This window comes from Phacochoerus africanus, chromosome 2, assembly GCF_016906955.1.
Source record: "Phacochoerus africanus isolate WHEZ1 chromosome 2, ROS_Pafr_v1, whole genome shotgun sequence".
NCBI lineage: Eukaryota > Metazoa > Chordata > Mammalia > Artiodactyla > Suidae > Phacochoerus > Phacochoerus africanus.
In genome coordinates, this window is record NC_062545.1 from 169,823,731 (window position 1) to 169,840,561 (window position 16,831).

At 48.9% G+C, this 16,831-nt stretch overlaps 1 long non-coding RNA gene across 3 annotated transcripts; it reads left to right on the forward strand.

Moving 5' to 3' along the window:
• Positions 1–359: 359 nt before the first annotated feature.
• LOC125119756 (uncharacterized) lies at positions 360–13,406 on the forward strand. 3 transcript variants are annotated; one of them, XR_007133157.1, is made up of 4 exons: positions 360–597; positions 893–1,292; positions 1,768–1,880; positions 12,884–13,406. It is a non-coding gene; the product is annotated as an uncharacterized LOC125119756 (long non-coding RNA). The 3 variants fall into 3 exon arrangements; XR_007133159.1 differs by lacking the exon at positions 1,768–1,880; XR_007133158.1 differs by lacking the exons at positions 1,768–1,880; positions 12,884–13,406 and adding an exon at positions 1,426–1,653.
• Positions 13,407–16,831: the final 3,425 nt, after the last annotated feature.

Genomic DNA, 16,831 nt, shown 5'->3' on the forward strand with positions numbered 1-16,831 from the left:
AATTGATGGGGCAGATGAAAGCATAGGAAATGGCCCCTCCCTTGATTCTGGGCAGCAGCCTCGACAGCTCCAAGGCCCAGGGTCTATGGACCTCAGCATCCAGGGGCTCTTGGAGGGTGGGGTCCACGGAGGTCTCTTCCAGTAGTTGAAGCAGACCTGGATGCCTCTCCCAGCCCCGCCTCTCACTAGCTGCATCCCTGGGTGAGTCACATGGCCTCTGAGTCACTTTGCATCTGCAGAAGGGTGATGTGACCCCCCCCTCGGGCTCATACGCACTGCCCCAGAGCAGGTATGACATGTTCCTAACACAAAGCTGGGGGAGGAAGTGGTTTGAATCCCACATCTTGATTTACCGAGCGGGGTAGTCACTCTTCGAAGTTTCTTCCTCAGCTTGGGGCCAGCCCAGACTGCATGTGGTTTCCTCTCACTGTGTGTGCCTGCATGTGTGTGTGTGTGTACAAATGTGCATGTGTGTTAGTTATTTGCCTTTTACTGGCTCCGGGGTTTCTGTCCACCAGAGGAGCCCAGGGCTCTCTCTCAGACCTGCCCAACCTGCCGAGACGTTCTGGGACCCAGCTGGATGCCCGTGGACACCCCGTGAGTGTTGGTTCATGGGGTACATCTCTTGGAAGGGTGGGAGATGGGTGAGGGAATTGCCCTTGGAAATTCACGTAAGGATGCGAGTCACAGAAAGTAACACAAAATTCAGGAAGCCATAGAACTCTCTTCATTTTAAGTTTGTCTTCCACACAGATTTTCTTAAGTCATTGATGCCTGGCGTTACCTCTAGTTTAGGATCTTGTGTTCATTCAGATCTCACTTAACAATGAGTCAGGCTCGTGAGTTACTTTAAGTTTGTCTAGATCTGTTGGAGAACACTTTTTACTTCCAGACCGGCTGCCCCAGAATGCGCTGAAAGTCATTGAGAGGCACTGCTCCAACAGGACAATTATTTCTCGAGAAAGGGGAGATTTGGCATCCAGATGCAGTTCTCCAAACCCATCGCTGGCAACCCTCCACATCTTGCTGGGCCTCAGTTTCCCACTTCTTTTTGGAGACCACCAGGGTCTACGTCATCCTACCTCACGGGTTGGTACAAGGGTTGAGGGGCTGGGAGAGATGTGAGATGCCCATTCAACCCGTTCCAGTTGGTCCTTACATGAGCACCCACAGTGACCGGGTTTGGGCTCTGTGCAAGTGTCATGCCAGGCTCTGAGACCCTCAGGTGGCAAGACCTCCCCTCCACCCCTGCCAGCTCACAGGCTGTTCTTGATTCTACAAGTGGACTTCAGGTCAGTGTGTTTTTTTGTGCCCGTGTCCTAGAGCCTGCTCACCTGTGAATTTTTGGTGATGGAGTTTGTAACATGCTTGCCTCCCCCCGCCCACCCCGCTGCTGCCCCTTTCCCAATTTCCCAACCCCTGCAGCACTCACTCCGCAGGAGAAGGGGGACCTAACACCTCTGTCCATATGGCAGTTGGAGCCAAAGATCAGAGGAGTGAGTGGTTTACCAAGACTGCATAGCAAGATGGTGGCCAGGGCTCCTGCCTTTCTTTTTAATATCTTATCAAAATTTAATGTATGTTTATCCTTAACATGTGGAATAGTATAAAAAATTGCACACTGAATAACTGATGTTCATTAAGCACCCCCCCCCCAAAAAAAAGAAAAAAAAGGAGGATTTTTGCATTGTTTCAGCTACATTATTGGAAATACAAGTCTGCAGACTTGGTCACGGGAGAAAAATCTGAATTGTGTTTCTTTATCAGGGATTTCAACTGCACTCAGGACTTTTTCACACCCCAGTTAGAAAGAAAACACAACAATAACCAAAAGCAGGAAAGAAAAAAAATCAACCAGAAGTTCCTTGGCTCCTGAGACGGTAAGGGCTGGTCTCTGTGGTGCCAAGAGAGGTAATGTCTGGCAAGAGATTAAATGGCTGTGTCTCACTTTGTGCCAGTCACCAACTTGCTAACTCATGAAACTACAAAAGGGGTGGCTGGGAGTGGACCAAACGGTAGGCACCCAGAGGCTGTGTGCAGCAGGGACAACACATGTACACATAGAATTCATTTCTTTCCCATCAATGTCCCCAAAGCAGAGAGACCAGGGACACTCCGAGCTTGAGTGCCCAGGACAGGCACTGTGTCACTGGCATGGCTGGGCTGCCCCTGGAATCGCATCACTTGTTGGGGGAGAGGGTTCAGGAGGAGTGGGGGCCCTTCCCAGCCTCTGTGCACCAAGTCTGAAGGACCTGGATCTCTGTGTCATCCAAGGCCCGTGCGGGGGCGGGCAGGACAACCTGCCTGGCCTGGCCTTCCTGCCCTTCGTCACGACAGGGGAGAGGCCTCATCTCTGGCTTTCCCCAAACACTCTGTCCTTGAGTGCTTCCACAGAGGTCACCAGCTGGAGAGTTGGGGGCTTTGTGTAGCTTGTGGACAGGTTTTATTATATGTATTTTTTTAAAAAAGTGATTGTAATAGGTAGCCATATTGAAACACTGGGTTTAACGTGTTAAAAAAAAAAAAAAAATCTGGCCTTTCCTGAGAACTTGGGGTATCTAGCCACACTGAGCTGGGCTCCTAAGTGGCCCACTATTCCAGGAGCCAGTGGAGTCCCTGCTGCCCTTGAGCATGTGTCTTCATCCCCACCTGGCCAGCCTCATTCACTGTTATCACCTGCCTGGCCCTGTGGCCTGAGCACTTGGGACCCATCCCCAAGTCTGTCTGTTATTTTACTGATGGGGACACTGGAGACCTGGTTTAAGACTTGTGGACGTGGAAACTGAGAGAACTCCCCACCCCGCCCCTTTCCAGCAGCTCCAGGCTCTGCTGGCCCCAAACAGCTGGGCCAACAGGAAAGGCTGAGGTGTTGGCCCTCACCCCACCCCCCCAACCCCACGGTGGAATGTGCCCCCTCCCCACTCCCAACCATTTAATTTTCCAGATTAAAGATTCCAGGCAGGCCGGGGCATATTTCCCACTCCGTGTCTGGGGCATATTTTCTCCTTCAAGTCATTACAGGCTCAGCTCTCCAGCAACCCCGGGTCTTGAAGGCAGAGCCGCTTTTCCTGACAGCCCCGGGGTGCTCAGACACCAGGCTTCCTCTGTTCCCTTTCCATATGCCCTGCTCTAGCCTTTGGTCTGGGTGCAGCCTGTCAACATTAAATAAGCACTTCTTGTGGTTCACTCATAACAATTCTTTAGATCTTGGGAGCCAGGCTGTGGAGCCCTGCATATGTATAGATCTCATTTTCACACAACAGGCTGCGCAGCAGATGGGAGACCCAGACCAGCCTCCAACATTGAGCTCTGAGTTAAGATGCGGGAAACTAGGTGGCTTTTAACCAGCCCGTACTGCTGCCAGTGCTCAACCTTAGAGAATTTTCACAGGGAAAAGAGAAAAAAAAAAGAAAGGAAAAAACCCAAACCAATAACAACAACAACACACACAAAACCAACAAAACCACGGTTTTCCTTGCTCCCCCCAAACCAGATGGCAGATGGTATGGAACCAATAAAACACAGATTCAAACATTTGTTTATTTAACTTTGAATGTAATATGGCTTTGTGGTCCCTTGCAAGGAAACACCAACCTTCCAACCAAAGAAATGACGGATTACAGTCAAACCTCAGGGAGGCAGCTACAGGAGAGGTTCCTGGGGACAAGGAAGGAGGGGCCAGGGACAATTGATGGCTGGACCCCAAGCCTCGTGGCCCATTTGCCTTTCTGGGTGAAGGCCTAGGAGAGCTTTCTGGAGTGCTGGCTGATGCTGCCTTTGTGGCTGGTCTTGCGTTGAGATTCAGTCCAAAAGGCAGCCAAGCCGCATGAGGAATGTTTCTGCGTCATTTCTGAAACAGCTGTGAAGATGTCAATCTGGGCCACCGGCACAAAAGACCATGAGAAAAAGGCCTGAGCACTGGAGCAAAAGCTCTTTCTTGGCACTTTGGGTTTGCGCTACCAGAGGAGAGCTTTGTGATGCAACGTGGTTCCCTTTTTGCTTTGGCTTCCAAGAAGCCCAGAGCCAAATTATATGCTCAGTTGAAATAACTATCTACGTTTGTTAAAAATGCTTTTGGTTACAAGTGGCAGAAACCCAACCCCAACTACTTGAAGTAGAAAGATAATCTATCACGTCAAGTAAGTGGACTTGAGGGATGGTTGAATTCAGGGACTCAGGGTCTCCAGGGCTCCCTTTCTGGATCTCAAATTGGCTTTCTGCACAAGGCAGCCCCAAACTGATATGCTATAGGCTTGGCAGCCCCAGCAGAAAGAGGGTCTTTTCCACCAGCTCTGTCAGCAAAGTCCATTTGGAGGAGGTTCTGGCACCTCCTGCTTGGCGCATATGTGCATTTTTGAACCAATCACAGTGGCCAGAGTCTTGACGCACTCTGATTGGCCAAACCTGGGCCATGTGACTATCCTACAGGTGGAAGAGGGGTCAGATTAGCCCTACCCTAAGCTCTTGGAATATATTCTACATAGGAAATGAGGGGAAGGGGGAGAGGGGAGGGGGAAGCCAAGTGATCCAAACAGATGTCAATTAGGACCTGGGATTCTGGCGTAGCTTTCTCTTCCCCCTACTTCATTGTGTCTCTCTTTTTTGAATGGTGTTAGTAAATGTGTGTTTTACATGGTGACGTAGTTCTAAAAGTTTTTGAAAAGGGAAAGTAACTTACTCAGAATGAGTGAATGAACAAGTGAAAGCCTGAGCATGCTCTAAAATAGAGTTCCTTGGCAAAATTGAACTGTCATCGACTCGAAATGCCAGAGCTGGAGGGAGCTGTGGAGCTCAAACTGTTCACACCACTTGGATTGTAGATGAGATCATGGAGGCCCAGACAGGGCCTGCTTTGCCCAAAGCCTACCAGCAAACCATCTGCAGAGGCTGGAACCCAGACCCTGATTTCAGGCCCAGGTCTCTTCCTGTTCCCTGTCTGACTGTAGCTTCTCATCTTTCTAAGTCTCTTTCTTTCTCTGGACCTGACCCCACTTTCGCTCTCCAAGCCCTTGTTCTGGAGTCTTGCTGTGAGTTAGCTGGTGGAAATTTCTTGCCAAGGCTTTGACTGATTAGAGTGAAACTAAATTTCCCCAAGATTATTTGGGACTTGCAGACCCAAAAGAATGCACCTCTAAGAATGATCCCTCTATCAGTTTTTTAAATGCTGAGTAGCAAAGTAGTACAAATGGAGCAACTTGAATCAACACACACATTTATCATCTCTGTTGCCATGGGTCAGGAGACCAAGCATGGCTTAGCTGAGTCCTCTGCACCAGATCTCACAAAACTGCAACCAAGGTCTTGGCTGGGTTGCATTCTCATCAGCAGGTTCAGCTGGGGAAGATTCCCACTTCCAAGCTCATTCAGGCTGTGGCTGAATTCACTTCCTTGTGGCCATATGACCGAGGGCCCTGTCCTGGCTGGTGGGGAGTTGGAGGCCATCCTAGAGCTGCCCACCCATAGTTCCTTGCCATATGGGCTTCCTCAACACAGCCACTAACTTCATCCAGTGGGCAAAGAGAATCTCTCATTCCAGTCTGCTGGCATGGAACTCTCGCTAAAACAACATTGTCATGGGATGCAGAACCTAACACCCTTGCCATACAATAGAACCAAATCCTGGGAGTGTCATCCCGTCACCTTTACCAAAGCCTGCTGATCAGGAGCAAGTCACCAGTCCTGCCAGAGGTGGGGGTTATTAGGGTGACATTAGGGTCCTCCTCCTCATCCCCTCACACCTTGGTGAATCATCTAGCATGTTCCTATCTCTATTCAACAGGAAGCCCCAGCTCCATGCCAGGCAGCACACGGGTCTCTGCAAACAGCCACGTGGGTCTGATGAGCTTCTGAGCAGACAGAGACCCAACAACAAGGTCAATGCCAAAGGCTGTGTGTTTGAAGAGTCAGGAGTCACAGAGGATAGAGTGTCTCCTTGGGCTGGGAGGGCAGGGGGGTCAGAACCAGCTTCCCAAAGGAGTTTATGCTGGCACAGCCTTGGTGGATGTATAGGAAGTTGACAGGAAAATGAAAAGGGTGACAAGGAAGGCCAAGATATGGAGGCAGAGGGCGAGGGGATTTGGGGAGCCACAAGGAATCTGATGTGACTGACAGGAACGCATCAGGGTCCTGGAGGCGAGGCCAAATCACAGAGGGACTTAGAAGCCACCTGTAGAAGTGAAGCGTGTCTTTCTTCTGTGGTCCAGGGACGGCCACCATGAGTCCATAACAGGAGAGCTGGGCGCGGTGGCATGATGAGGGAGAGCCTGCAAGCAGGAGCCTGAGCAAGTAAGTGGCTATGGGTGGGAGACAAGCCTGGCTGGTCAGCCCTGAAAAGGATCACCATACCTCCACCCCCAAAAAAAGCCCTGGGGGAGGCAGACCTTCTTAGAGCCCTTTCAGGCAGCCAGGCTACCCGAGTGATGAGTTCTGCAGCCTAGAAGCTGAAGGAGAGAAGAAAAAAGTCCCAACAAGCTCCGTTTCACTGCCCTTGACCTTGCCGCAGAGCTCTAAGTGCAAAATCTGTCATCTATTAATCTGTTAGAAGTTGACAAAAGGGACTTTGATCAGAGGTTGTTTTTTCCCCGCTTCTTAAGTTTCCTGATGACACATAATAGCCCATTTCAGCCAGAGGGCCGGAAGCACGGCCATCATTCTTTTGCTCACTTCAACCCTAGCGGCCTCCTGCCCCTGTGGCTTTCCCCCCACTCCGATATTAATTGGCCTGTAAGTGGTTACATGTGTTCCTTTTTATGTGTCGGTTGGAGTCTGTTACTTGAACTTCACAGCTACTCAGGAACACAGGAGTGATGCCCTGGGCCAGAGCCCAGGCCGTGTCACCTCCACCTCTGGATTTTTTTGCTCCCTCTATCCCCGAGGCCTTGGTGCCACCCACCTTCAGCCCCACCCCCACCCCATCTTGCTCCTCTGAGCTGGGCCCCGTAACTTTGCAGGCCAGCTCTTGCAAACACAGAGCTGAGAGCCAGGAGAAACCCATGGGAGCTGCACGCTGAAGCTGCTGATTTTAAAGAAACTAAACCCTGGGGATGGGGTGGGAGGGAGAGAATTAAAAAAAAAAATGAAAATAGCATTTGTTGAGGCTCTGTTACATACATATTTCTTACATGTATACTCTCATTGCAACCTCAAAATAACTCTGGGGTTAGGAATCCCATGGGCAAGTTTTCAGATGGGGAAACTGAGGCTCTGGGAGACCAAGCAGAGACAGCGCCAGGGCCAGCTTGCCTTGGACTGTGTCCTGCCTCTGACACTTGCCAGCTGTGGTCTTGAGTTCATTGTTTCACTTTCCTGTGTCTCAGATGCTTTTCAATAGTGGGTCTAATCACGGTACCTACTTCCAAGGGCTTTCGTAAATTGATATCCTGCTTTCAGGGGCTTAAAAGAGTGTCTGGGATACAGAAAGCACCTGGTAAACACCAGCTGCTGCCCCTCCATGGGGTAGTGTCACCTGGTGGTTTAGAACACTGACCTGGAGTGAGGCATTCTTGGTTTGAATTCAGCTACACCCATTCACTGTGTGAACTTGAGCGAGTGGCTTATTTTCTCAATGACTGCTCCCCACCCCCCATCTACAAAGCGGGGTTATTCCTGATGGTTGAGGGTCCCTCAGTGAAAGCGTTAGTTCCCCGTGTGGTCACCTGGAAGGGGATCTCCACTAACAGGCCCCAGGCAACCCCACAGAACTTTTTGTCTGATCTTTAATGACCCATTTTAAGTATGTTTGGACTTTCGAAAATTATAATATTGGAGTTCTCATCATGGCGCAGTGGTTAACGAATCCGACTAGGAACCATGATGTTGCGGGTTCGATCCCTGGTCTTGCTCAGTGGATTAAAGATCCAGCATTGCCATGAGCTGTGGTGTAGGTTGCAGACTCGGCTTGCATCCTGCGTTGCTGTGGCTCTGGCACAGGGCAGCGGCTATGGCTCTGATTAGACCCCTAGCCTGGGAACCTCCATATGCCACGGGAGCGGCCCAAGAAAAGGCAAAAAAAAAAGACAAAAAAAAATAGTATCATCAGAGGGAAGCTATGGCACCCAAAAAACCAAAAGCAGATTGTAAAAAGAAATAGAGCTCCTGAAAATGAAAATTAACAGACTCCCCCCAAAGTTTTATATAACTTTTGGAACATGAGGCCAACTCTCCAAAAGTAAAACAAAAGGATAAACAGACTGAAAATAGGAAAGAAAGATAAGAAAATTGCAGGATCCATCTTCAGATATTCAGCATCCAAACAGTAAGAGTTCCAAAAAGAGGGGGGGGAAATGGAGACAACACAGGGGAGGCAATATTCAAGGAAATAATACAGAAATAAAATTCCCAGAACTGAAATCATGGGTTTCTTTGTTTGAATCCACCACATGCTTTACATAGCATATGACAGAAAGACCCACATCAAGGCAAATTGTGAAATTTTAGAATACCAGGATAAAGAGAATATTGAAAACTTCCGGAAAGGAAAAAATAAAAAGCAAAAACAAGACATGTATAAAGGATCGGGGTACAGGATAATGCTGGATTTCTCAACAACAGTCCTGGAAGCCAATTTATGCCCTCAGATTCTATACCCAGCCAAACTATGAATCAAATGTGGGCTTCCCGGTAGCAGCACTGAAAACTAGAAGCAAAGAAGCAACATTTTCAAAATTCTGAAGAAATGTGATCTGCAATGTAGAGTTTACACTCAGCGAAATAACACTCCAGCAGAGGTTCTAAGACATTTTAAAAAATGCAAATTCCTCCCAAATCTGCCTTCCATTTTCCCGGACTCATGATGCTACGGGAGGGGGTGTTCTGCTAAAATGAAGGACTCCACCGAGAAAGAGGCAGATGTGGGAGCTGTAAAGCAGGTGATCCAATGGTGGAGAAAGAGAAGGATTCATAAGAGGATGCCAAGAGATGCCAGGATTGCCCCCATGGCACAGAGCACCATCTCTTTCTGCCACTGGCGCTGTGCATCCCCTGACAGTTGACTGACCCACCTGGCTTCCCTCAGTCACCCCCCACTGCAGCTCCTGGGCCAGCCTTCTCCCACTCTCCAACAGGGCAATGGAGGTTTGGGGAGCCCTCTGTGCCCCCATAGGAATTGAAGAAGATTCTGTTTCTTCCATCCATGGTCTCAGCTTGAACTCCCCACTGCCGTTGCCTCATCTTTTAAACATGACAATTACAGCACCAATGTCACGAGGTCAGTGTGAGGATGAAACGATTGAATGTTTGCAAAGCACTTAGCAGGACATCTGGCATGTGGTCAAGTAATGTTGGTATTTGTTAAGTGGAACCCATTACGTAATGACATGAAGGTAAACTTGTAGTAGGTTGGAAAAACATCAGCTTAAACTTCAGCCACTGCTGAGGGGACTTCTCCAGCTCCCCATTGTCCCATATACCTAGATACTCCCAAATGTGTTATTCTAGAGGCATCTCCATGTGTGATGCCCGTGTCGTCGGACCACATCATTTGTTGCAGAATGTGCTTTGGCGAGTCCTCTCCTCATCCTGCCAGGCTTGTTCTGCTGTTCTTTCCAGAGTCACCTTGACACTAACCCTCCTGTCCCGCCCATCCTCCACTCTAGCCACCTCCTCCAGTCAGCCCCTCAGGGCTTCATCTGGACCCTCACTGGCCGAGCCGTCCTTCTAGCCTGTTTCTGCGCACTCCTTCAGTCTCAGCTGGGCCATCATTTCTGCAAAGAAGCCTTCCCAGGCCCCAAAGTTGACCCATGACACATTCTCATGACCACAGAGTATGCTTAATTCTTGCATTCAGCATGACCATTGCAATTCGCTGTGTCTGTCGATCATTCATTCAACACATACTTGTTGCACGCCTGGCATATACCAGGCACTGTTCCTGGTCTTGACTGTACAGCGATGAGGCAAATAGAAACGCCTGCCACTGGCAGGGTGAGTGTATTATCCAGCAATTATTGGATGTCTTTGCCTTCCTAACCATTAGCTCCATGGTTAATGTGTACCTGTTGGAAAACAGGCTTTAATAAATATTTGCTGAGAGATAAGCCGCGGGGATATTGTTGCCTCTGCCAAGAGAGTGAAGACGGGGTTGGGGCCACCATCACCCCCTTATGAAGCGGGTAAAGATCTCTGAGAGGCTGGCACTGGCAGGAAGGAAGCGGAGGTGCTGACAAGCAGTTTCAAACAGTTTAGCAGGAGGTTAAAAGAAGAAAAGAGAAGCCCCACCCAGGTGGAAGGTCACTGTGGTTTCCTCGGCCATGTTCCCCCTGCCCCCACATCCCCTCTCCAGTCCTGCTCTTCTGGCCATGCTTGTGACCCGCAAGGCCGGCCTTCCACATGAGCTGGGGCTCAAGGGCTTGCTGGGGTGGGTGGGGGTTGGGGGGACGTTTGCCAGTGGGTAACCCCATGACTAATCCAGAGAAACTGTTCTGGCCCAGCGGTTCACCCCAGGCTTGTTTGTGTCTAATTTCCTGGGGCAAATGGGCCTCTTATTTTCACTTTGAGGTTTAGGGTTTCCCCTTGAGCTGGTGGGGAGACAGGCCAGGATGTTTTGCATGAGTGTGGAAAGTCTTGGAGTTGGAAGTTAGGGAGGAGGTGGATGCCAAGGGCTGGAGTGCTCAGCTGAGCCAGCCCCTCCCACCAAGCAATAAAGGGGCTTGGTGTAACCCTTGTTTCTTCCAAGAGCACTTTGCAGGAGAATCTAGCAGGAACACCACAGGAGACAGAAGGAGTTAGTGGTTCCCCCCTCCCCCCAGGGGAAAAGTGGGGAGAAGACTAAGAATTCAGAAGCACAAAACCCTCTGTAGGTGAGAAGCAATAAAGAGGACCATCTTTGCACGAGTGCTGAGGGGGACACTGAGCTTAGCAAAGAGTATGCCTCTCACATGCGCTTTAGAAGGGAGCTGGAGGAACCTGGGCTCTCAAAGCGCATCTCCCTGGGTTTGGGCCCTGCTCTCTTGCGTCTGTCCCATAAACAGTGTTTTTTGTTTTTCTTTTTTTCTGTTTTTTTTCCAAGGGTCCACTCTGTTTTGGGCTCCAATGGTACAGACGCAAAGAGCTAAGTGCTGTGCTTTGTCTTTGAAAAAGTCCCTTAACATCCCTGATCCTCATGTTGCCTCCACGAAAATGTTCTTTGAGGCTCCTGAGGCTTACACAGGACAGTGGGCTGCATGTGAAAAAGGGCTATGGCATATGTGATCAAAGAGCAGAACCCTCTTAAACATTCTCCCATTAACCACCCTACCAGATTGCTTGAGGCTTTCCATGCCCCTCGGCACGCATTGTGCCCAGGACACACCAAACCCCTGAAGCGCGTGGGTATTCTTCAGTTTTCTCTGGGCACATCTGTTCCCATCCGTCAAGCTGTGTGTGCTTATCAAGCGTTATTTGTGTTTGCTCTCAACCTGTTCCTCTTACTCTAATTGAAGAGTGCAACTGTTATTCCACAAGGCAATGGAATATGAGGGCAAAAAAAATCGAGTTGCTTCTTCCTCAGCTAAGTTGAGTGCATGGGAAAGAATCAGATAGTTCACCAACTTTCTGGAGAATTTGTTGTAAGTAATATAACTGCAAAGGGTTGGGGGGGGAGAAAACCCCCATAAAATTGAATCTCTGGCTTTCCATTTTCTGTTCTCACTCGACTTGAAAGAAAACAGAGACCGAGTTGTCAACAGAACTTTGTGGGTATGGTTTTTTGGGGGGAATGATAACAAAGGGTTCCAATCAGTTAACCTAAAGGATTCCCTACTTTCTATGACTATTTGGGCCAAATGACCCTCACAAAGCCAGCTCTCATCAGATTCAAGAGAGCAGGTCCTGTGCCTTGAATGTCTCTCAGTGAGCTGGAAAGGGAGGGTGTCAGGGCTCACTCAAGGCACGTGATTAGGGTGAGCCCCTCAGATCTGGAAGGGGCTTCGTGGTCACAGGCCCAGAGTTCTTCCTGTAGTGGGGGTAGCCACCACAGCCCCACTGCCAAACAGCTGACCGGGCTCCCTCTGGATGCCCCTGGGTACTCACCGCCACTGAGGCCAGCACCTGGCTCTTTTTGAATTGTATTCTGGTAAGCACGGAGATTCCATTTTATCTCCCCTGTCTGCACTCCTTGAAGAGCTCTCTTTTGCCTACAGGTGGAAAAGCTCCATTGCTCACCTTTAGTTAAGAGGAAAGCAGGCCCAGAAAGAAGCTGACACCATAGTCTGAATTAGCTCTGTATAATCTCATGCAGCAATGTTCCTAGCAGCAGCAGGGTCTCCTTATCCCTTCAGATGAATTTTTCCTCCTTCCTAGGGCCTTCCTACCTCTCCAGTCCCTTTCTTCCAAAAGATCGAATCTTGGCCCCATTTCTGCAGGTTTCTCACAAGCTTCTCTGACCCCTGCTTCAAGTTTATAGGGAAAAAGATGACTGTGGATCAAGACAGTCTAATCCTAGCACTGTCTACCCTGAGACCTTTGACTATACACTTTAATTTTTCTGAGAGCTGTGCTTTTCTCATTTGTATGAAGTAAAATAGCTTATTGCAATCGTTCATTCCTTTAACAGCTTTTTTTCCCCCTAGTACCTGCAATATGCCAAGCACTGTGCTGCTAGGTGCTGTGATACAGGAGTGGGAAAACCAGAGACCTTCTGGAACAGCCACAGGAATGAAGCTTCGCTGGGTGATTGATGGGCTCAGGCAGGGGTTGGCAAACTTTTTCTGTAAAAGGCCAGATAGTAAATATTTTAGGCTTTACTGTGCCATTTTAGCACCAAAGCAAAGCAGCCACAAACAACACATAAACAAATGGGGGTGGCTACGTTCCAATGAAACTTCACAGAAACAGGCAGCAGGCCAAATTTGACCTGCAGGCAGTAGTTTGCCTACTTCTGGACTAATGTGTTAATACTTTTGGACAGGTGGCCGGTTCTGGATCACTCCAAGAAGGCGCCTTCCAAATTGTCTCCTTGAGGATTCAGCCTCGAACGCTGGGAGTGTGTCTGGAGGGTCTCCAAATGCCTTTCTCACCCTCTGCAAAGTTTCGTTCCTTTTGCTTATGTGGAGCTGGATGTGTCAGATCCCAAGCTGGCTTAATTAGCTTTTCCAACCTGCTTCCCTAATGATGAAGGGTGAATTCCATAGTATTCAGTGGTCCCTTTTTAACAGATTCAACAAACACGCCAAAGAGGCGACCTGTTCGGCACAGCTGGACTGGGAGGGCAAAGTCACTCCTCCTCTCAGGACTTGAGTTTGCCTCTCTGGAAAATGAGAGGGCTGGACCATCAGCTTCCCAAACCTGAACACTCATTGAAGGATGAAGGGTGCTGGTTAAAGACGCCGATTCCACAAAGATACATATACATTCTTTTTCTCATATGTATGATGGGGTCTCTTCGCTGTACAACAGAAACTGACGGAACACTGTAAATCAACTATACTTTAATAAAGACATTTTGTTTCAATAAATTGGGTTAACTCTTTGAATCAAAAGAGAGCAGGCTTTACAACTCAGATTCCTAGGTCCCCCACTTTGGGCCCATTGTTGCACATTCCAGAGGTGGCCCGGGGACTTTGGACTATTAGCACATGTCCCAGATGTCTCTGGAGGAGGACGCTCCAAGGAGCGGAGAATGTGGCCTCTTGAGGCTCTGATGTTCAGGGGATGACAGCAGTGTCAAGGGAGCCCGTCTCCTTCTCTGGGCTGGGCTGTGGTGGGACAGAGAAGGATGGTGGTGAGGATCATTATCTTGTCTGCAAGGACGCGGCAGGATGTGGTTGACCCGAACTTCCCGAGAAGGGGGGCGGGGACCAGAGAACATGGGGAGAGATTCGTAGCCCAGATGGCAGCTCAGCCCGAAGGCCGAGACTGTGCTCAGTGGGGAGTGGGAAGTGAGGGCCTGGCCCCACCTCCTCTCTCTGACCTTGGCAGGTCATCTCGCACCTCCCAGAGCCTCAGTCTCCTCATGTGTAGAGTGGGGATGCTGATGGGTCATTGCGAGGACACCATAAGGAATGGTGACGATGACAAAATTTCTCTCTCAATTAATGCCAGGAAATTCTCATTCCTTGGGATGAGCATCCCCGTGAAAAGGGCCAAGGCCAAGGCCAGGAGCCTGCTTCACAGGGTGCATTTTATTGATGACTCACTGCTTTGCTGTGGAGTGAGTGAGACCCTTGGCTTTACTGGCTTCGCTTTGCTTGACTGTTTAATGGGTTGCTTCCCCTGGCCCTCTCAGGATTCTTAAAGGCTGGATGAGACTCTGAGTTTGGAAGTGCCCTTGTGTGGTCAGGGACTATGGCAAACATGTCCCATACCATCTTTGTTAGGCAGGGAAGTGTCTGACTTTCATAATGTCCTTGTTTTCCATTTGTCCTTTTTTAGACAAAGGAAGTAAAAAAGGAAGCTCCCTGAAAGACTTTGTCAAATACATTCTTCTCCCTTAGATTTGTTTTCCTTGGAGTTTAGCAGCTGATTAAGAAATGGCCACTGGATATCAACAGTGTGTGTAGCCTGGTGCCAGGTGTGGGAAGGGGGGTCCCTAACCATGAGAAGCTCACACCCAGTTTGGAAGGTAACACATGTGAAACAGCAATGTAATGATGCCAGCGATGGTGATGATGCTGGAAATGCTGGGTACTGATCACACCTCACACACACAAACCATCGTACAGTCATATAAGCAGCCTTATGACCATTCTCTTACTTCATATTCAAAACTATCCCTCAAAAGCCCCCAATTTCAAGGATGAACAAATGGAGAGTCATGACTTCTCTGAGATCAGATAAGAACAGAGCTGAGGTGGATTCACCAGTGCCATTGTCCCAAGACACCCCAGCTTTCTTCCTTGAAATTGCAACAAAGCATTGCAAAATGCATACCGTCATTAGAGAGTCACATGAGTCATCGCCACATGGGAAGTGAATGTGACAAGGCAGGTCAGGAGATGGGGGGGCGCAGTGATCAGAAGAGGCTCCGAGGAGAAAGGAGCAACTGAGTGGAGCCCAAGAGGCTGTGTGGTGTTTGGATGGGATCTGGTGATGGGATCGCCACAAGTGGTGGAGATGGGAGTCTGAGTGGCACTCTGGGCAGGAGGAAACATGTAGGTATGAAAGGAAGTGAGTTCAAGGTGTGTCAGGAAACACCAGACCCTCATTTGACCAGAATGGGGGTGCATACATTAGACCTGCTCGGGAAAAGGAGGCATTGGGGATGGTTTCCCTTCTTTTGCCATAGGTGGGAGGGTCCCACCATCTTCCCTTTGACATCCTTGTCCCTTTCAACCCCAAGTCCGTTTATAATCAAATCAAGGAGTAATCAAAGCAAAGGACTGTCTGCAGTCTTAGCCCAAAGACACAGCCTGCCACTTCCGACTTTTGTTTAAAAGTGTCAGAGAGCTGCTGAAACAGGAACAGCACTGAGGCGGCGAGAGCAGCCCTGACTCACAAGGAGCACATCAAAGAAATAGCAGTGATAAGGGGCTGGCTGTAATGGTGCGTGTGAGCAAAGTTTTCCTGACACCCCTTGAGGCCTGGAGGGGCCCTTCTGGGCAGCCTCATTGTGGAAAGCAGCATGCGGTTTTCAGAATCTGGATGACTCACCACATGGGTGGGGTTTGGGGAGAGAGAGGTAGTCGTGGTCTGCTGGGATGCTCGACCCAGAGCCCAGGCCTGGGGCCCTGGCTCACTGCACATCTCAGGTCTCCAGTGAGGTGAGATTCACTGGTCCAACCAAGCATCCATCCGTGTGTCCATCCATCCAACCATCTGTCTATTTGTTTAACAAATTATTCCGAGCACCCACTTTATGCAGCCCCTCTGCAAAGTGCAAGATGATGTCGTGATGACCAAAAGACACAGGCCCTGGCCTCATGGGGCAGTCTAGTGAGGGAGAGAAGGGTTGAAGAAATGATGACATGGGTAACTGAGTCACTGCTGCAATACTAGCTAGGAAGGAAAATACAGGGACTCTGAGGGTGGATGTGTAATAGGAGAGCTGACCTGGTCTGGGAAACCGGCTGATGAGCAGGGGCAGATGCTAAAAATGGATGAGACAGATGAGTAACTGTGCAATCGGTGTCTTAGCACCATCTCCCCCATCATCAGGGAGAGTAAGAGCATAGAACTCATCCTTGTTCTTTCAAACTCCTTCTCCCCTCCCCCTTTTTTTCTACACACACACACACACACACACACACACACACACACAGCCTATGATGAGTTAATGGAAAAATCATGTGCTTTTGGTTCTCATAGACTTGGGTTTAAATCCCACATTCTCAATGTACTATCTCTGTGGCTTTGAATAAACCAAACGGGATCTGTTTTTGCTGTGTCCTCTAAGTTTTGGCATATTGTGTTCTTGTCTCATTTGTCTCTAAACATTTTCTAATTTCCCTGGTGACGTCTCCTTTGATCCATTGGTTATTTGGAGTGTGTTTGTTTGATTCCCACAAGTTTGCGAATTTTCCAGTTTTCCTCCTGTTGTTAATTTTTAACAAAATCTCGTTGTGAAGATACTTTGTATAATATTTTTATAAATCTGTGGAGACTTAATTTGTGGCCTAACATATAGTCTTATCCTGGAAGATGTCTCATGTGCACTTAAGAACACATATTCTGTTGTTATGTTAGATGTAAAGCGTTCTGTGTACATTGTTAGATCCAGCTGGTTTCATGTGTTGTTCGAGTCCTCTGTTTCCTTACTTCCTTCTGGCAGTTTTACCCATTATGGAAGATGAAGAATTCATAGCTCCTGTCATGATTATAGACCTGTCCATTTCTCCCTTCAGTTCTGTCCGTTTTTGCCTCATGTATTTTGATGGCCTGTTATTAGGTGCGTAAATATTTGTAATTGTCATAGCTTCGT